At 37.5% G+C, this 18,106-nt stretch overlaps 1 protein-coding gene, 1 non-coding gene and 1 pseudogene across 2 annotated transcripts in view; 2 read left to right on the forward strand and 1 right to left on the reverse strand.

Annotated features, from left to right (window-relative positions):
* Positions 1-5,606, forward strand: part of LOC133099081 (centrosomal protein of 78 kDa-like) — a 70,385-nt gene extending 64,779 nt beyond the window's left edge. The window contains exons 8-9 of the transcript XR_009702288.1: positions 3,898-4,149; positions 5,082-5,606. The gene's annotated coding sequence lies outside the window, so the exon portion shown is untranslated. The remainder of the gene's footprint in view (positions 1-3,897; positions 4,150-5,081) is intronic.
* On the forward strand, positions 2,198-2,304 carry LOC133100201 (U6 spliceosomal RNA). Its single transcript, XR_009702439.1, has one exon. It is a non-coding gene; the product is annotated as a U6 spliceosomal RNA (small nuclear RNA).
* Positions 3,524-18,106, reverse strand: part of LOC133099799 (centrosomal protein of 78 kDa-like) — a 50,050-nt pseudogene continuing 35,467 nt past the window's right edge.

Genomic DNA, 18,106 nt, shown 5'->3' on the forward strand with positions numbered 1-18,106 from the left:
GCCCTTTCCAAAGAGTAAATACCGTTGATCATTCGTAAGAGATGATGAAAACTACAATTTTGTTGAATAGGTGGAATATATATTATATATAATATATATATTTATTTTTAATATATATATAAAATATATAAAGTTACTATTCAGAGTCCTAAAACATGGATTTTTCTTACTTACCAAGAATGAACAGTAACTTGATCTCTAAACACAGTAAAGCACCTGGTCATAGCAGCATCATAACAAATATTTGATATCAGAATGAATTCACTGTTCAGGTGTAAAGAGGGAATACCTTCAGTTTTCCTCTTTCTTGTACCCCATTATTGCATCCTGGACAGAGGGGATTTTCTTGATTTTAATCTAAAGGAGAAATGTTCACTTTTGTTAAGGTGGAAATTGACAACCTCAGTAGGCAGAGGAACTGTTTTTATTTGGCTGAATTCATATTTCTAGTGATAATTCAAGGTGTAATAGGGTTTTCTCTGCCACTCCAAAATCTGAAAATGATAAGCATCTCACCAGAGTTTCAGGACGACCCATTACCTATTCTGTGGAAAGGATATTCAAAATACCATGCTTCATCAATGTCTTCTTTGACTTATTCATCAATGGACAACTACTGAGTTAAGACAGTGTCTTATCCTTGCTTCAAAAAAATAAAAACAAAAAAAACCCACAAACACAAAAAAACTGTTAACGATGAAAACTTATTATGCCAGGCCTTAGTATGGCCTGACTTGGAAATTTAGTTTCAGAGGCTTTTGTGAATATACCAAGGAAAGAAGACCTAGGTGTATCTTATTCCCACAGGCCGCCAATAAATATTTGCTTAACGGAGAAAAAATTAATATGTAGTATAGGAGAGAACCTGACAGATGCTTAACATTATTGAGTGATAGCAATGCCCAAACTCATCTGTGATCAAACACTATGAAAGTATCCTCCTAAGGATAAACTTATTACAAATAAGAAGTGAAAATTCAATTATGGAGATACTTTCAGTTTCAGTTCTGATATGTAAAAAGCTTGGAAGTTGTCACTGTATCTTGTCCTTACAAGATAATGCTGTACAAAATGAAAAACAATGAGTTTTCTCAGACATGATTAATAAAACATGTAACTACGAAAGAATTTTAAAACTGTAATTATGTATGTGTATATATGTGTCTCTGAAAAATCTGTGTCAAAGAAAACTGAGACTATCAGTATGAACTCATTTACCTCTATCTCTTCTTACCTTTATTTCCTCCCAAACTTACCAGTACCCATCCAACTCGAAGGATACAAGTGATTTTTATATACTGTGCAAGGTTTTTTTCTTATTCATATGTCCATGTTTCCCCAATTCTCTAAATTATTATCTACATCTTCAGGATCTCCTTTATCGGTTCCTTCATTTCAACATATAAAATATAAGTCCTTCTCATTCTAAAAAATTCTTTTTTGCTAATTATTTTCTCTTTTCATCCAAACTCCTTCAGAGCAGCCTATTCGCACTGTCTTCACTAGCCCCGCCTGGCCCCGACAGGCAGCCCTATGCCCTCAATTTATTGCCATCTGGCTTTCATGTCCACCACTTCACTGAACTGCTCTAAGGTCACTGGGGACCTAACTGCCCAAATCCAATGGACACTTACATTCTCTGAAGGATGACGCTGTCATCTACTTCCTCCTTCTTGAAACTCTATCACCTCTCTCCTTCCCAGAATTCTTTCTCTGCTTATTACTTAAACGTTGTCAGTACTCACAATTCTCTGAAATCTCATCCATTTTCATGATTTTAATGACTGCTGATATGTGCTGATGACATTCAAATTTTTATCTTTCCATGTCTTCACGTGCATGTCCAGTTATCTACCAGTTTGTCTCCTGAATTCTACAGGTGCTTTAAAATTCAACATGTCCAGAACTAAAGTCTTTTCCCCAATTCAGTTCTTTATCCCCTGTTTCCAAACTCAATGATACCACCACCCAACCTTAGTCACACAGATGGGGGTTCAGCCTCCTCCTCCTACTTCTTCCTTACTTCCCAAGATCAAGTCTTGCTTGTAATTTCCTAAATATAATTAGAACTTATTTCCTCCCTTCACCTATACCTTATTTCAGACCCCTTTCTTCTTGCTGTTACCTGGTCTAGAAGTTACCAAATTGCTGTTTGGTGGAACCAGTTGTTAGGCAGTTCTATTAAAAAAGGACTCTAATGCTCGCTTCGGCAGCACATATACTAAAATTGGAACGATACAGAGAAGATTAACATGGCCCCTGCGCAAGGATGACACGCAAATTCGTGAAGCGTTCCATATTTTTGCCACAACTACTGAGCCTGCGCGTCTGGAGCCTGTGCTCCGCAACAAGAGAGGCCGCGACAGTGAAAGGCCCATGCACCACAATGAAGAGTGGCCCCTGCTCGCTGCAACTAGAGAAAGCCCTCCACAGAAACGAAGACCCAGCACAGCCATAAATAAATACATAAATAAATAAATTTATTAAAAATATATATATTAAAAAAAAAAAGAATGTATATAAATGTATAACTGAGTCACTTTCCTGTACAGCAGTAATTAACACAGCACTGTAATTCTACTATACGTCAATAAAAAATAAAATTTAAAAAAACTGCCATAAAAATCATCACATAAGGGGGACTTCCCTGGTGGTCCAGTGGTTAAGACTTCGCCTTCCAATGGAGGGGGTGAGGGTTCGATCCCTGGTCGGGGAGCTAAGATCCCACATGCCTTGCGGCCAAAAAACTAAAACATAAAACAGAAGCAATACTGTAACAAATTCGATAAAGACTTTAAAAATAGTCGACATCAAAAAAAATCTTTAAAAAAAAAAATCACATAAATCAGAAACAAATGAAACATAATAAAGTCCATACATTAAAAAAAAAGAGCATGGGTTCTGGTCACATCCCAGCTTACCACTTACTTATAGCTGTGTAATTTTGGGTAACTCACATAATGTCTCCTCAGACTCCTCATCTATAAAATGGGGGTGGTAATAGTTCCCTACCTCATAGTGTTGCTGTAATCCATAAACACGGTTAAGTGCCTTGGTAAATGTTTGATGCTCTCTGGTTATTGTGAATTAAAATATGTCAATGGCTTCTGGCCATATGATTTATAATAGTTTGACATTTAACCAAATGGTAAAACTATTCCATTTATTATTCCCATCTCTTTTTACCCCTTACCCTGCTTTGTTGTTTATGTTTTCTCCCACCACAGAGTGTTAGTTCCAGGAGAGTAAAGGCTTTATTTTGTTCACTGCTGAAAGCAATAGCACCCAGAAAAGTACTGTACATATGAAGCCCTCAGTAAACACTAGCTGAATGAATGGTGCAAAGTGTCGCAAGGAAAAATACACCAAAACTTTCATTATAATAAAAAAGTATAGATAAATCTTTCTCTAATGGCTTCCAGTCAAGTATTTTAAAACACCATATGCTATAATAAAAACATAAGTAATTTATTAAAATTTGAAGGCAAAAACATAATTTTAAAAGATTGTAAAAGATTTAGACCTATGTTAGGCGTGATGGAGTATGGATGCTTTCTGGAAATTCACAGTCAGATCCAAGAGTATCACTTTCAGAATGTTCTAGTAGACTGAGTTTACTTTTAGTTGTCTTTGAGGAAACAGTCACTATTCTACTCTCTTTCTTAACAGAAATGTGTTTTTTCGAAGACTCACTTCTAATTGGTTCATTAAGCAAAGAATTATTTTGCCCAATTCCTTTGCTTTTCTGCTTTACAGGTGAGTCAGTGCAGGAATGCAGGTCCTTCCCAGGTTGTTTCTTAGCAGAGTATTTTTTGGTATATTCACCTGCTTTGCTCATTTTCTCTGAAGAAGACCTGCTATTTCTAGATAATTCCTCTTCTTTTCTTTGACTTCCAGTTCCAGAAATGATGTCTGCTGAAGGAGAGCATGTTCTAGCAATGAAATCTTCAAAAGACTCCTGCCGCTGCTCTGTGACTGGGACCCCCAGGTTGCCTTTGGAAGTTTCTAAGGCTTCCTGACTAGAGACTGGGACATGGAAGGAGTCGAGAGGCAAAGGAATCCCAGCATCACCTGTAATTTTTTGAAACTGGAGGGAAAGACAAAAGACAAGACAAAAATTCAGTGATGAACAAAGCCAACCATTAAAAAGTAGAGTTCAAAACTTCAATATTACTCTGTGATCTTATTATTAACACAGTCAATTGATTATTCAGAAGATTTCAGAGCCAGTTTTTTCTAATTATATCTTGCCAAGTGATTCTCAGCTTAACCTAGCTATATCCAAGGCTATGTCCGCTACATTTTCAGACTTTGGTGATTGGGGTAGTTACTACCCATTTCCTTTCCCTCACTAAAAATGAAACCCTACTCTGTAAGAAAATTAATTTCTTTTCTATCCTCCAGGCACATGTAAACAGTATATAGTTAGTGACCAGACTGTGTTCTCAAGCTGTCCGTTCCCAAGACCAGTCTGAGATTGGCTGAGGTGGGCAAAGGGGGCTCCAAGTAAGGCTAGAGGAAAAGCTGACAGGTTTCCCCTCCCATTCCCATGACCAGGAGAGTCACTATAATATCTTATGTATTAGCTATGTCAAGATTACTTATTTTAAAAATTATATCAGTACGTGTACCTTCATTAGTGTTCCTTTATTGTAAGCTGACTGCATACAAATAGAAACCTAGATAAAATATGAATAGGATAGACATTTATACAATTTAAAATTTGGAATATTTTCTTTAATGTTTTCTTTCTTCATTAAGGAGAGTTTGCTTTAACTCATAAATTTTCTAAAGAACTTCCAGTTTTCTTATGTACAACAATACAGTATCATGAAATGGGCCCACATTTACTAATCTCAGATTTGGAGAGGACTCCAGAGTCTTCTAGCTCCCGAGCATGTGAACTATTAGAGACTGACCATTATTATTTTCTCTCTGACTTGGTCATTTCCTTTTTGCTAATCACTCTTAGAATCATTAAGTGCTGTTCTGTCCACTTACTTGGAGATTTTGCGTTTGTACTGGGGCACTCTGCTTTGATTCTGATTTTTCTTCTTCAAGTGCCTTCTTTTCTTCTTTAGGTGGACTACTAACAAACAGTGGAATTCATCTGGGGACGACCTAGTAAATGGAAATCTGACTGATCTATACCAGCCATTGTGGCCAGCTGCCCAAGCCTGGACCAGAGGAGGAAAGGAGAAAAGACAAAGGTTATTATAATCACATAAGAGCAGTTTAGATTTCCCCAGACCTACAATCATGAAATACTTCTAAAATCTTAAAAGCCAACAACCTACTCCAGACTACAAGCCTCTCTCTCCCCCAAATTCTCAGCCCTTTCCAGATTCATCCTCTAGGAGAAATCCCACTGTCTCACTAGCTGCTTCAACATGTACCATGCACCCCGTCCACTGCCTGCCACACCTCCATTCCCACACTTCTTTACCACCTTTCCTCCAGTTTCCAAGAATGTGTTTGTTCCTTCCTTCCCAACACCAATTCATTCACTGACAAAACACCACTCCATCAACTATCAATCTCCACTTCCCTCTTTCAGCAAAATTGCTCCCGGTTGAGAACCACTGACCTATATCTTCCCTGCAGATTAATCATAATTTTTATGTCTAAGACAAAAATAACTTTAATTCAAACTTATCAAACAAGCAAAATAAATGAAAGATAGGAAAATTCTTATCCATTCCCGAATATTTTCAATGAAAACTGCCTTCAATTTAGTCTTTACAAAAAACTATACCTACTAATTACTCTGTCTACAGGTTACTGTTTTATAATGGGCTCCCCACTCTACCAAAGCAGGCTCCCCTATTTGCATTTCTTAAAAAATTTAATTCCTCATTTTAAAACGTCAATTATATTACCTATAATTACACTAAATTTGGCTAAATATGGCCACGTAAGTGATGAAAATTGCTCCAGTTCCTCAGCAAACTACCATTATAGTCCCAAAGAGAAGAACACCATGAAGAGAAATGAACTAACCCAGGATCTTTAAGGAGATCCAAGGAAGCATGGAACTTCTGAAAAGAATTCTCAGTGCTGCCCAAAACACCTTCATCATCCAGGATCATGCTTGTCAATGAGTGGGCATGAAGGGCTTCAGACAAAGAGAAATTTATATTTCTTAACTGGGCATTTTCATGTTCCAGCTATAAAAGAAGACTGAAAATGTCTGACATGATTTTTTCTCATTGTCATCAAAAGTAGTCTTGTCTAGTTTCAAGGAACAAAACTAAAACACTCAAAATGTAATTAATCTGTAATTAACCGAACTCTCCACCAGTAAAGACAGAGACCATATCACATAATAACCAAAACCCCCAGGCACCCAACAAAGTTTCCTATATAACATTTAGGTGGTATATAAATAAACCAAAGTTATCATTTTATTAATGATCTTTCACAAAAGATCACATTTCTAACTGGTTAAATTCATAATGGAGCCTCATTCCACATTAGAAAATTACCTGCTTTAAGTTTCCCTTAAATTAGAAAGTGAATTATAGAATCTGATTTGAACAAAACATATTACAACTCTGCTGAATGTTAAGAATTAACTTTAGTGAGCAAAATATCTAATGCTTATGTTTAAAAGTCCTAAATCATACCCAACCCAATTTATTAAATGTACGATCACCAATATTTTCTTTGGCTTCTTCAAAATATTCACTCCCGTGCACTCTTCCCCTTCCGCTCATCACCTATGCACTTAAAACCCCCTATAAGCTCAACTCTAGTATTTCTCAGAAAGGCTGTTATGTTCATGATGCCCCTTTTGCCTTATATAAGCAGGTGCTCAACATTTATTGAATGAGTGTCTGCCAATCCAGTGGATGCACTTTGAAAAATTCCTCCCTACGCTCAACCTATGACAAAGTATATTTATATAGAACTTTTTAGATTATGCCCTGCTTTCATGCACATTACCTAATGTAATTCTTATAGTGTATATTTTTATCTTTCATTGCATTCTTAGAAGTTTTCCAATATCTTAAATTTATTTAAATGATTCACTTTCCTAATTCATTGCCAGAAGAGTCTCATCATGTCTTTTATGCTACTGTATATAGAGTATATGCACAAAAAGTGCTTTCTTGAATCAAAGAATCATGAACAGAAAATAAGCTAATGTCATAAGAAAGCACACACACACACACACACACACACACAAAACGAGATTTTCACATCTTTGAAAACATGCTTTCTGGAATATAGATCATATGATCACTAAATACCAGTAAATGCAAAAGTCCATATGATACAACCAATCTGCAACATATTACAGTTTCAAAGTTTACAAACTATGTGTATATGGCTTAAAATCAAATCAAAATAAAACCAAAACACTCTCAAAAGTATAAGAAATTGTTTACTTCATTGACTCATTTATCAGCCTTAAGTCTTATTACTCTTTCCTCCTTTAACTGCTTTAGGCACTCCTCCAGTTTTTCCTAAACAAACAGAGTAAGTGTTATAACTAATTCGTAGTATAATATCCAAAAGCCTTTCCAGCTATAGGACTCATCAGGATTTAGGGGCAGAGTCAGAAGTGAATTCAGATTTTAGTCTGCTACTGGTAATATCATACCATGCTAGTGAAATGAATTATCAAAATCTATCAAATTAGCATAGTAAAGATTTATTTAAATTCCACTTTTTCCAACATAAACTTGTGGCAGCCCACCATAAAAGGCATATGCGTATAACATAGCAAGTCAGAAATAAATAGTTAAGACCAAGAAAGAAAAATTCTATTTTTATGTGTGGGTCTCTCTATAGTAGGAAGTCCTATTAATGAACATGCTTAACATACCTGAATTGCATAATTGCAGATTCAAAAGCATATTTTTAAAAAGTAATCACTTTTAAAGCAATTTACAGTCAAGCACTGTTCCTGGAGTTCCCTGGGCATTAAATAATCTAATCATCAAAACCCTAAGAGGGGGGCTTCCCTGGTGGCGCAGTGGTTAAGAATCCGCCTGCCAGTGCAGGGGACACGGGTTCGAGCCCTGGTCCGGGAAGATCCCACGTGCCGCGGAGCAACTAAGCCCGTGCGCCACGACCACTGAGCCTACGCTCTAGAGCCCCCGTGTCACAACTACTGAAGCCTGCGTGCCTAGAGCCCGTGCTCCGCAACAGGAGAAACCACCGCAACGAGAAGCCCGCACACCACTACGAAGAGTGGCCCCCGCTCGATGCAACTAGAGAAAGCCCGTGAGCAGTATCAAACACCCAGCGCAGCCAAAAATAGATAAATAAAATAAATGTATTAAAAAAAAAACAAACCCTACAAGGAAGGAACAATCACTAACTCCATGTTATTTTACAGATGAGGGAAACAGGCAGAGAAGTAGAGTAAGTAGAGCAGCACAGCCAAGGTCACACCACTAAGTAGCAAGCCACACTGTGGACTCAGGAAGCTGGGTGCCATTCCTGTTCACGGAGGTGGTAGTCTCCCCATTCACCGAGGTCAATAAAATAAAATGAACACTGATAAACTCTCTTAGGAGTTTTAGGAACTAAGACACTTCGGTTCTTGAAGTGGGGACACTGCTTGCAATAGGCAGAATTCTAACAGAGCCCCTAAGACTCCTACTTACTGAAGTACACAAACCTTCCACTTATTCAATCAAACTCTAAATCTAGGTGCGGCAGTGAAGGGATTTTGCAGACGGAATTAAGGTTCAAAATCAGTTGATTTTTTTAAGATAGGGAGATTATTCTAGGTGGATGTGACCTACTCAGGCACCCCATGAAAAGGACCTGAACTCTTCCTGAATTGAAGTACAAAAGGGACAAGAGGGAGACTCTCCATTGCTGGCTCTGAAGAAGTCCAATGCTGTGGCAGGGAAGGCAAGCGAGAGGCGTCTAGGAGCTGAGACTGTCCCCCGACTGACAGCCAGCAAGGAAATGGGGACCTCTGTCCTGCAACTGCAGAATCTGAATTATGCCAACAAGCCGAAGAAGCTTGGAGGCATTCTTTCCCAGAGCCTCTGGATGCTAACACAGCCAGACTGACATCTCGATTTCAGCTCTGTGACCCACACAATCTATGGTGAACATCCAACATTTGGGGCTCAGTGTGTTACACTTAAATTTCACGTGCTTTAACACTCTCAGGAGGGAAACCACATGTTCCCGTGTGTATCTGAGCAGGAAACCCAGTCACGCTGTGCCTGGACTTCTGACCTACAGAACTGTGAGCTAGTCAAATAGGTATTGTTTTCAGTCAGTGAGAGTGTAGTAAAAGCATTAATATTCTACTCAACCTCCAGGTTCGTGGACAAAATACATGATTGTCATTGTTTTAGGCCACTGTTTCGGGGTGGTTTCTTATGCAGCGATAAACAATCAGAATACTTATACTTATGAAAACAGTAAGGTATATTTATACATTTTAACTGCTTTGAACAATCACTTAAAGAATGAGGAACTCTATTATATGCCATCATTGGGGGAGGAACTGGTATCGCTTTCTGGAGAGTAGCTTTTGGTACCTAACAACAATCCTACATCAGGAGTTTACCCTAAGGAAATCAAAGATGTGGGCAAAGATTTATCTACCAACATGATGTCATAAGATTGTTTATAACCAAACCCTAGAAGAAAGCTAAGAGCCTCCAAATTGGGATTGGTTTCAATAAAAACAGCTCACCATCTGAAGGAATGCGCTATGAAGCCACTAAGAATGACAAGAGGTCTCCACCAGAGTTAATGAATGGGCTTCAGGAGCTCTACATTCAAAATATATCTGTGCGTTTTTCCTGGGAGATGATGCATAAGCTTAATCAAATTCTCTGATGTAGAAGAGTATTTAGTGACATGGCAAAATACTTTTGACACTTTTTTAAGACAAAAGAGCAGATTAGGTGTGTGTACATGCAGAGGTGGCTTTTATTTCCTTCAATAAGTTGTTCATTGTTTTCAAACATTTGCTCAATGAACATATATTTTTATATTCAGAACATGTTTTAAAAATTGAGAGTCTAAGAACTTCAAATTCTTTAATGTTTCATTACTAAAGCCAGTCAAGTTTTCAATGGGGAAAAAGGGGAAAAAATTGCAAAATTCCTCTACTTTTAATATAATGGTTTAATCAATCTTCTAAAACTGATTGCAAAGAAATTCTAAACAAATAAGCAAACAAACAAAAAACCCTCACCACAGTCAGAGGAAAGTAGACTAAAATTCCTGACTGGTTCTAAATAGCACATCAAAGTGCAATTACATGAAATAGTTTCTCCCTCTAACGGAGGGAATTAGAACACAGTGTTAAATTTTTGTGAAAAAGGGTACCCTCCTCCTACAAAGTATTCATAATTCATGTCCCTTACATGGAAATATGGAACCAAAAAAGTTAGAAAGTAAAATTGCTTGATATTCCATTACTTAAATAAGACTAATGATAAGGCTTTGGAATAATTTTCCTTCCTGTCATCTGCTCTCCTTCCTCCCTTCTGTACACTGGCTAGGGTGATTTTTCTGGGACAAAGCTCCCATCATATTGGATATCAAATTTTATGTTCAACTTTTCTCCATTTAACATTGAAATCAGTCATTTCTCATATAATCAGGGGATTCATAACCTTGATTTTTTTTTTGTGGGCTACAAAATATTCCACTGAGTGGGTTTACTGGTTAACCATTTTACACATTTAAATTCTTTCCAACTTTTCAATATTATAAGACAAAATGACCGTTTTTATGCCTGAATGCTTTTTTCCATATTGAGAATAACGTTCTTGCAATAAATCCGTAAAAATGAGTTTGAGATCAAAGCAAATGAACATTTCTAAGGCTCTGAGGTACCTATCTCCAAACTTCTTTCCAAAAGGTTTCTGAGATTTTATACTGCCATCAGCGATGTATCACTTGGTATATAACCTCTACTATAACTGTTGGCTTACTTCCTCACTTAGAGTGCAAGTTATTTGAAGATAGGGGGCGTATTTTATTAAGTGTTTATCCCCAGCACCTGTGCCTAGCACAAAGTAGACGGTCAATAAATAACTGCTTAATAAGAAAAATCCCTGCCAATACAAGATGTACGTGTGTGAAAGACAGACTGTGTGTTTTTCTCTAACTGGATAGATGAAAACTTGTCATCTTCTTTAATGTGCAATTTTTTTGCTTATAATTAGTAATTAAATTTCTCTTTTAGATTATACTGTAAAAATTCAGATTCTCTGAGGCAAATGGGCCTGGCACTACCCATTAGATATATAACCTTGGACAAGTTCTATAACTCTAGGCCTCAACTTCCTCATCTATAAAATGGAGATAAGCTCCCATATCACAGAGCTCTTGTGAGGATTACATGAGTTAAAACACATATAACATTAGAAGAGTGCTTGGTACATAGAATATGTTCAATTAATGCTGAATGAATGGACATGCGAATGCAAACAGTAGTGAAGGGCTTAAAATGAAATGGTCTCATCCTACTCCCACATCCAGCACTCAAGAAGCGACCGATTCTTCACGCAAGTTTTTAATTGTAAAATACGATATGCGTACTGAGAAGTGCACAGAACAAAACTGTCAATGTGACAAATAAAAAGAGAATACTTACATAACCACTACTCTAATCTGAAAGTATTGATACTTGTCAGCATCTCAAAAACCTCCCATATCCTTTTCTCATCACAAGCTCCTTCCCTCTTCCTGGTTAAACACCATCCTCGTTTCTCGACAATCATTTCCTTTAACCTGCATGCATCCCTAACAAAAGAGTTTAGTTTTGTCAACATCTAACTTTATGTAGAGGATCATAGTATATGAAGTCTTTTCTATCTTATTTCTTTCTCTCAACATTGGTTTAAAAAATTCATCCACATTGCTGCCTGTAGCTCTAGTTCATTCAATTTTATTGCTTGATAGTTTTCCCACTGTACGAATACACATGATTTATTTAATTTTTCACTCTTAATGGACATTTGGTTTGTTTTCAGTTTGTGCTAATGCAAATCATGCACACGAATCCTGCTGTACCGGTTATTCTAGTGCATTTACACAGGGCAAGGGTGAGGGCTGCTGGGTCACAGGCTATTTATATACCTTCAGTTGATGGAGAGTGCTAAATGCATTCCAAAGTAGTTGTGTCGATTTATACTCCAGTATAAGCAGGGTAGAAGATTCCCATAGTACTCCAGGTCTACAATACCTGATACTACCAGACTTTATTTATGTATTTGTCAATCTGATTGGCATGTAGTTTCCTTGGTTTTGACTCACTTTTCTCTTATTACTTAATGAAGTCGTACACTTTTCTGTGTTTACTGGCTGTTTGGATTTCCTTTTTTATGAGGTTTACGTCAACTATTGTTATTTTTTATTATTATTTTTATTATTATTTATTTATTTTTGGCTGTGTTGGGTCTTCGTTGCTGCGTGCAGGCTTTCTCTAGTTGCAGCGAGCGGGGGCTACTCTTCATTGCGGTGGCTTCTCTTGTTATGGAGCACAGGATCTAGGCGCGCGGGCTTCAGTAGTTGTGGCACGTGGGCTCAGTAGTTGTGGCTCGCAGGCTCTAGAGCGCAGGCTCCGTAGTTGTGGCGCACGGGCTTTGTTGCTCTGCGGCATGTGGGATCTTCCCGGACCAGGGCTCGAACCCGTGTCCCCTGCCTTGGCAGGCAGATTCTTAACCACTGCGCCACCAGGGAGGTCCAACTATCGTTATTTTGAATTCTTCTCCATTTCCAAGTAATACTCTTACATGACTATTTTCTCATTAAATTTGAGGCATTATCTGTTCACTTTCTAACTTACTAAGTAAGGGTTTAGTTCCTTTACACTCTTTCCTATGTCCACACTGCTCAGTAAAGTTATGTCATCATTAGTTATTCCACTGCTCATGATCTCTTTGACTTGTAGTGATATACTTAAAAACCTACATTGTTGATCAACTATAAACTCTCTCAACGTCACGCTTTGTAAAATGAGGACATTCATACCATCTTCCCTTTTTTCTACCTCCTGTCTACCTTCCAAACCTAGCTTTTACGTTGTCAAAGTTGAAATTTATATTCTGTTCTATGTGCAGTTAAGTCTTCTGTTATTTGAGAGTCAGTACGGAGTAAGGTTTAAGAGAACAGGCAGAGAGCCTAAACTCAAAGCCTCGATCCAACCTTAAATTAGGTACAGCCTGGGCAAGTTCCTTCCCTGTCTTAGCTTCCTGTTCTCAAAAGTGGGAATGATATTAGCACCAACCTCATAAGGCTATTCAGAGGATTAAATGAGTTAATATATGCAAAAACACTTAGAGCCTAATATATACTAAGTACATACTAGTACACAATACATTTCAGTACATACCAAGTTAATACTAATACATACTAAGTATAGTTTAGGTTAGTTATTTGTTATTACATGCAAGTTGACAATAAAAGCTGCAAACCAAGACAGTATTGCCATTATTACAATTAAATTAATATTGCCCACTGCAGATGTACTGTGTCTCTGTGTATAGACTACACCTCGTTCCATACTGTGTCAGTGTCACTGCCCTTGTGCAGGGTGACCACATACCCCAAGACGCCTTGGGCTGTTCCAGTTAATACCTGTTGTCCTGATGTTACAGCATTAGAGCGCCTCCTTACACTATTGAAGTATAAGGAGTTTGGACAAGTTCTGGTTTGGACAACAAATTAGATAGGTGGTCATTACCCCTGTGTGTCATTGAAAAGGGGGACATCTATAGTGTCAAGTTTAAGTGGATTCTTCTCTTCCTCACCCATAGTAGGTTAGAACTCAACCATAGTTTAGTTTGCTTCATGTTTATGTCAGTATAGCCTTTTCTCCTCTGGAGTTCAAGTTCCTTCTCCTCTTCCTCTCCCTCCTCCCTTCCAACAGTGCCTAATACCTAGTAAGTACAATATGCCTCAAGGTGTTTCTAAGCTCTCAATCACACAATCGATAGAAGCCTCTCCAATCTAGACTAGCTGCTCTCTGCACTGACTCCCCTATTACCTTCCTTCTTGGTTTATTGCCTCATTTTGCTGGATTATTTCTATAAATAGCTTAAGGTGTAGCACAGGAGGTAAATTTTTCAAATTTCTTTGTGTACAAAATATCTTATTCAGCCTCCACTTATGACTGATAGTTTGGCTGGATACAAACCCCTAGGGTGAAAATTATGTGCCTGAAAAACTTTGGAGGTATCTTTCTAATGCCTTCCAGGATCCATGGTGCTGATGACAAGTATGATAAAGTCAGATTTTAACTTTTTTTTTTAGGTGACCAGTATTTTTTTCTCTGGAATGGATGTATCCTCTCAGTATTTTATTCTATTTTAATTTATTTTTTCAGTATTTTAAAGTTTCACAATGAAGGGTGCCTAGGTATGAGTCTATTCTTGTTCATCTTGCTCAAAACTTGAGTAAGTATTTTCAGTCTGAGACCTGATGTCTACTTTCAGCTGTGGGGAATTTTGTTGCCCTTTGACAGCTTCCCTCCATTTTTTTTCTGGGTCTGGAGTTTCTAATAGTAACATGTTGGATCTCCCATATGCAGCCTCTCTAACATATCTCTATCACATTTTCCATTGTGTCTTTCTTTTTTATATACTGAGAAATTTTTTTAATTCCTACTGAATTTAGTTCAGCAACCATATTTTCATTTCCAAGAGACCTCTCTTGCTTTCTGACCATTCTCTTTTTAATTAACAGCCTAGTCTTATTTTATAGTTGCTAGCTCTTTTTAAACCTCTCTCAGGATACTAATTAGGGTTGTTTCTTAAATTATTTTGTTCCCTAAATTGTCCCTGTTCCTACCAGGATATGTTTTCACTCTTTTTCCCCCTCTCTCATGTTGTAAGCTTTACTCAACTATCAGGCAAATGACAGTTATTTTCTATTTAAGAATGAGTGCAGAAAGCTCCCTGAAGTCAATGATTGATTGGTTTCATATGCAGGAAGAAGCGGGGAGTAACTGTAATAGGATCCCCCCCAAACACAATTTTCTAGGGTGTAAAAACTCATACTAGCTGCCCTAGTTCTCGCCAGTTTCACTGTTTTCAAAATGAAATCATCTCATTTCAGGAGCGTGAGGGCGGGGCTGGGAGTCCACTCCTCCAAACACAACCCTTCAATGAGCTCCCCTATTTCAGTCACACGTTTAACTAACTCCACCCTCTCTCCTACATGCGCATCTGAGCATGGAGCTACTTCTGCAGGTGGGGTCAGAATCCTCCTCAGTTGAAGGTGGTCCGTGTGCATATTCTAGGTGATGCTTTTCCTCTGTTCTACTGCTTCAGTTTCACACTCTTCCACTTGTCTTCCGTCTTTCAAAACTGTGTTGAAATCTCTTGATTGTTGTGGGCTTATATACTTAAACACTCTGATACCATCCTTGTAGTGTCTTGTCAAAACGGAGAAGAGCTGAAAGGGTTCTCAGTGCGTTCTGAATCTGCTATTCTGTGGTCCCAGTGTTTAAACTTCTTGATCTTCCCCAGTGTCTATCATTGCTTTTAGACATACAATCTCCTGGTCTACTCGTGAAGGAAATGAATACAACACATCTAAAATGACAAGGAATGCGGGTTAGATGCTCTAGGGTCTTGTCGTACTCTGCCATTTACTAATAAACCACTTACGTGCTACAAATTGTAGGTGCTCATTTATAAAATGAAAGGGGGTAACTCTACATGAACTATAGATTTCTCCTACTCTAACATTTCATAATTTTCTAAGTTTTTTTCTTAAAATTTCTCTATATTATCATTAATTTTAATTTAAAAAATAAAAATCTAGGGCTTCCCTGGTGGCGCAGTGGTTGAGAATCTGCCAATGCCGGGGACATGGGTTCGAGCCCGGGTCTGGGAAGATCCCACATGCCGTGGAGCGACTAGGCCCGTGAGCCACAATTGCTGAGCCTGCGCATCTGGAGCCTGTGCTCCGCAACAAGAGAGGCCGCGACAGTGAGAGGCCCGCGCATCGCGATGAAGAGTGGCTTGCCGCAACTAGAGAAAGCCCTCACACAGAAACGAAGACCCAACACAACCATAAATAAATAAATAAATAAATAAATAAATAAATAAATAAATAAACAAATAATTTTTTAAAAAGAAAAACCTTATATAAAATTTTAAAAAATAAAATAAAATAAAAAATAAAATAAATAAATAAAAATCTAACTTTCTCTTTTGAAAATCAAAGAGTAATTCCCATAGTCCTACAATAATGGGATAATTAGTTCTGAAACCTGTCAAGTTTCATGTTTCATACAAAAAGAAAATCATACTAAATAATTTTTAAAAATTAAACATGGACTTTGTAGCACAAAGACAAGGTCCCCCCAAATGGTGTTCCTTTATTTACTAGAAATGTTCAGCTCTGCATTAAAGTTGAAATAAAATAAATATATTATTTTTGAGGTGCAAAAATTTCTTATGAAAATCAATTTTTCTTTTCTGTCCATACAAACAAAAGTATGGAATGACATTAGAGGTCAGGTTTATTTGGTAATAGAATGTAGCTTCTTGATATTTTTTATTTTAGGAAAGGAGAATATCAACATCAAAACGTTTTTCAACTTTACTTTTATTTAAAATAAGGCCATCTTTTCCTCTTATAAAAAGAGAGTTCAACTAGAACTGTCAATTTTCTCATCTGTAAAACAAGAGCACTGAATCAGCTGACTATATTCATTCAGAACTCAATTTATTTATCTTATGATCACTAAGGTTCTCCCTAAATCTAATATACTAAGGTTCTAAGGAAAGGAAAATATATTACTAATGACATGTTTTGATTTTTATTTCTTAGAGTTCAAATGTCCACCATTCACCTTGGTCTAAGCTTTAAGGAACCATTCAAGGGGATACAATGCAGATGGGAGGGGAAAACAGAACCCTCACACAAGCTGTGCCGTGTTGCAATCAGGCTTCCGTTTGAAAAATAATCTTCTCTATAGCTTTAAAGTGATAACTTTGTACTGGCAATGCTTCTTGTTTCAAACTGATTTTCTCTGGCTCTTCCTGAACACTTTCTGAGGAATCATCGACCTCTTCGATTTCTGAGGAGGAAGGAATCTCTACTGTCACAGTCACAGGAAATTCTGATGGACCTGAGTGTCTGAAGAAGAAGATAGGAAATCACAGAGTTGTTATACTAAAGTGCAAAGAAAGAAGACAAGATTGTATAAAAGACAATACAAGCCAGATACCAAATATCCAAATATTAGAGGACATTTAACAAAAGTGATCTGAGGTATCATTATTTATAAATGTCTCTCACTGCTCCTTAGTCTAAAACAGGCAATGACTAAGTAAAATTACAGTAACTTACTTTTGCTATGTTACTGTACAGACCTCTGTTGTACATGGTTAGGATTAGTAATGGGAATTGCCCATATTATTTTATTAAGTTTCTTTCACAGAAGCCAAGTGAGATCCAAGGTAAACATTTTTTCTCAGATCAACTTTATACTGCAAATGAAAAATTTATTTTTCACTATCAGACAAAAACAGTCTGGAAGAAAATGTTTTTTGGAGGAAAATACATCAGTAAAGGGACTGATAAAGAATCAGAAGAATAATCAGAAAGTCAACATATCTAAGCTGTGTATAATAGATGTTAGAATTTAAAAAAATAAATCACATACACATACATAACTAAAACTGACCCATCAGAAATTTCACCTTCTCATCACCCTTAAGCCAAAAGTAGGGTAACAGTAATATAATTCTCCTGTCAAGCTTCACTGCCACTGCAATGTTGTTCAATTGGACATTTCCAAACATTTAAAACCTGACCTGGCCACAACCCCATAAAAGTCTACAGATCATAAAGAAGTGTGCTGGGATTATGTAACTATGCAGAAGACAAGTCACTAGGACATCATTTTGACAACAAGCAGCAAACCTGCAGCACAGGAAAATCCCAACAGGAGAACGAGGTGCACACCCCACTCTCTGGGCATGCAAGGGCAGGACTGACACCCAAGATGCTCTTCTCTCAACCTCAGCAGTGGTGCCTTTCACAGAGCAACTATGCAGTCTCCCAGAACCACTGGGAAGGAGAATCTGATACTGACAGTATTAGCTTGCCATGAGGCCATAAGTGAGGGAATGTGTGTGGCCTTGGTGAGAGA

Source organism: Eubalaena glacialis, chromosome 10 (assembly GCF_028564815.1).
Source record: "Eubalaena glacialis isolate mEubGla1 chromosome 10, mEubGla1.1.hap2.+ XY, whole genome shotgun sequence".
Taxonomy (NCBI): Eukaryota; Metazoa; Chordata; class Mammalia; order Artiodactyla; family Balaenidae; genus Eubalaena; species Eubalaena glacialis.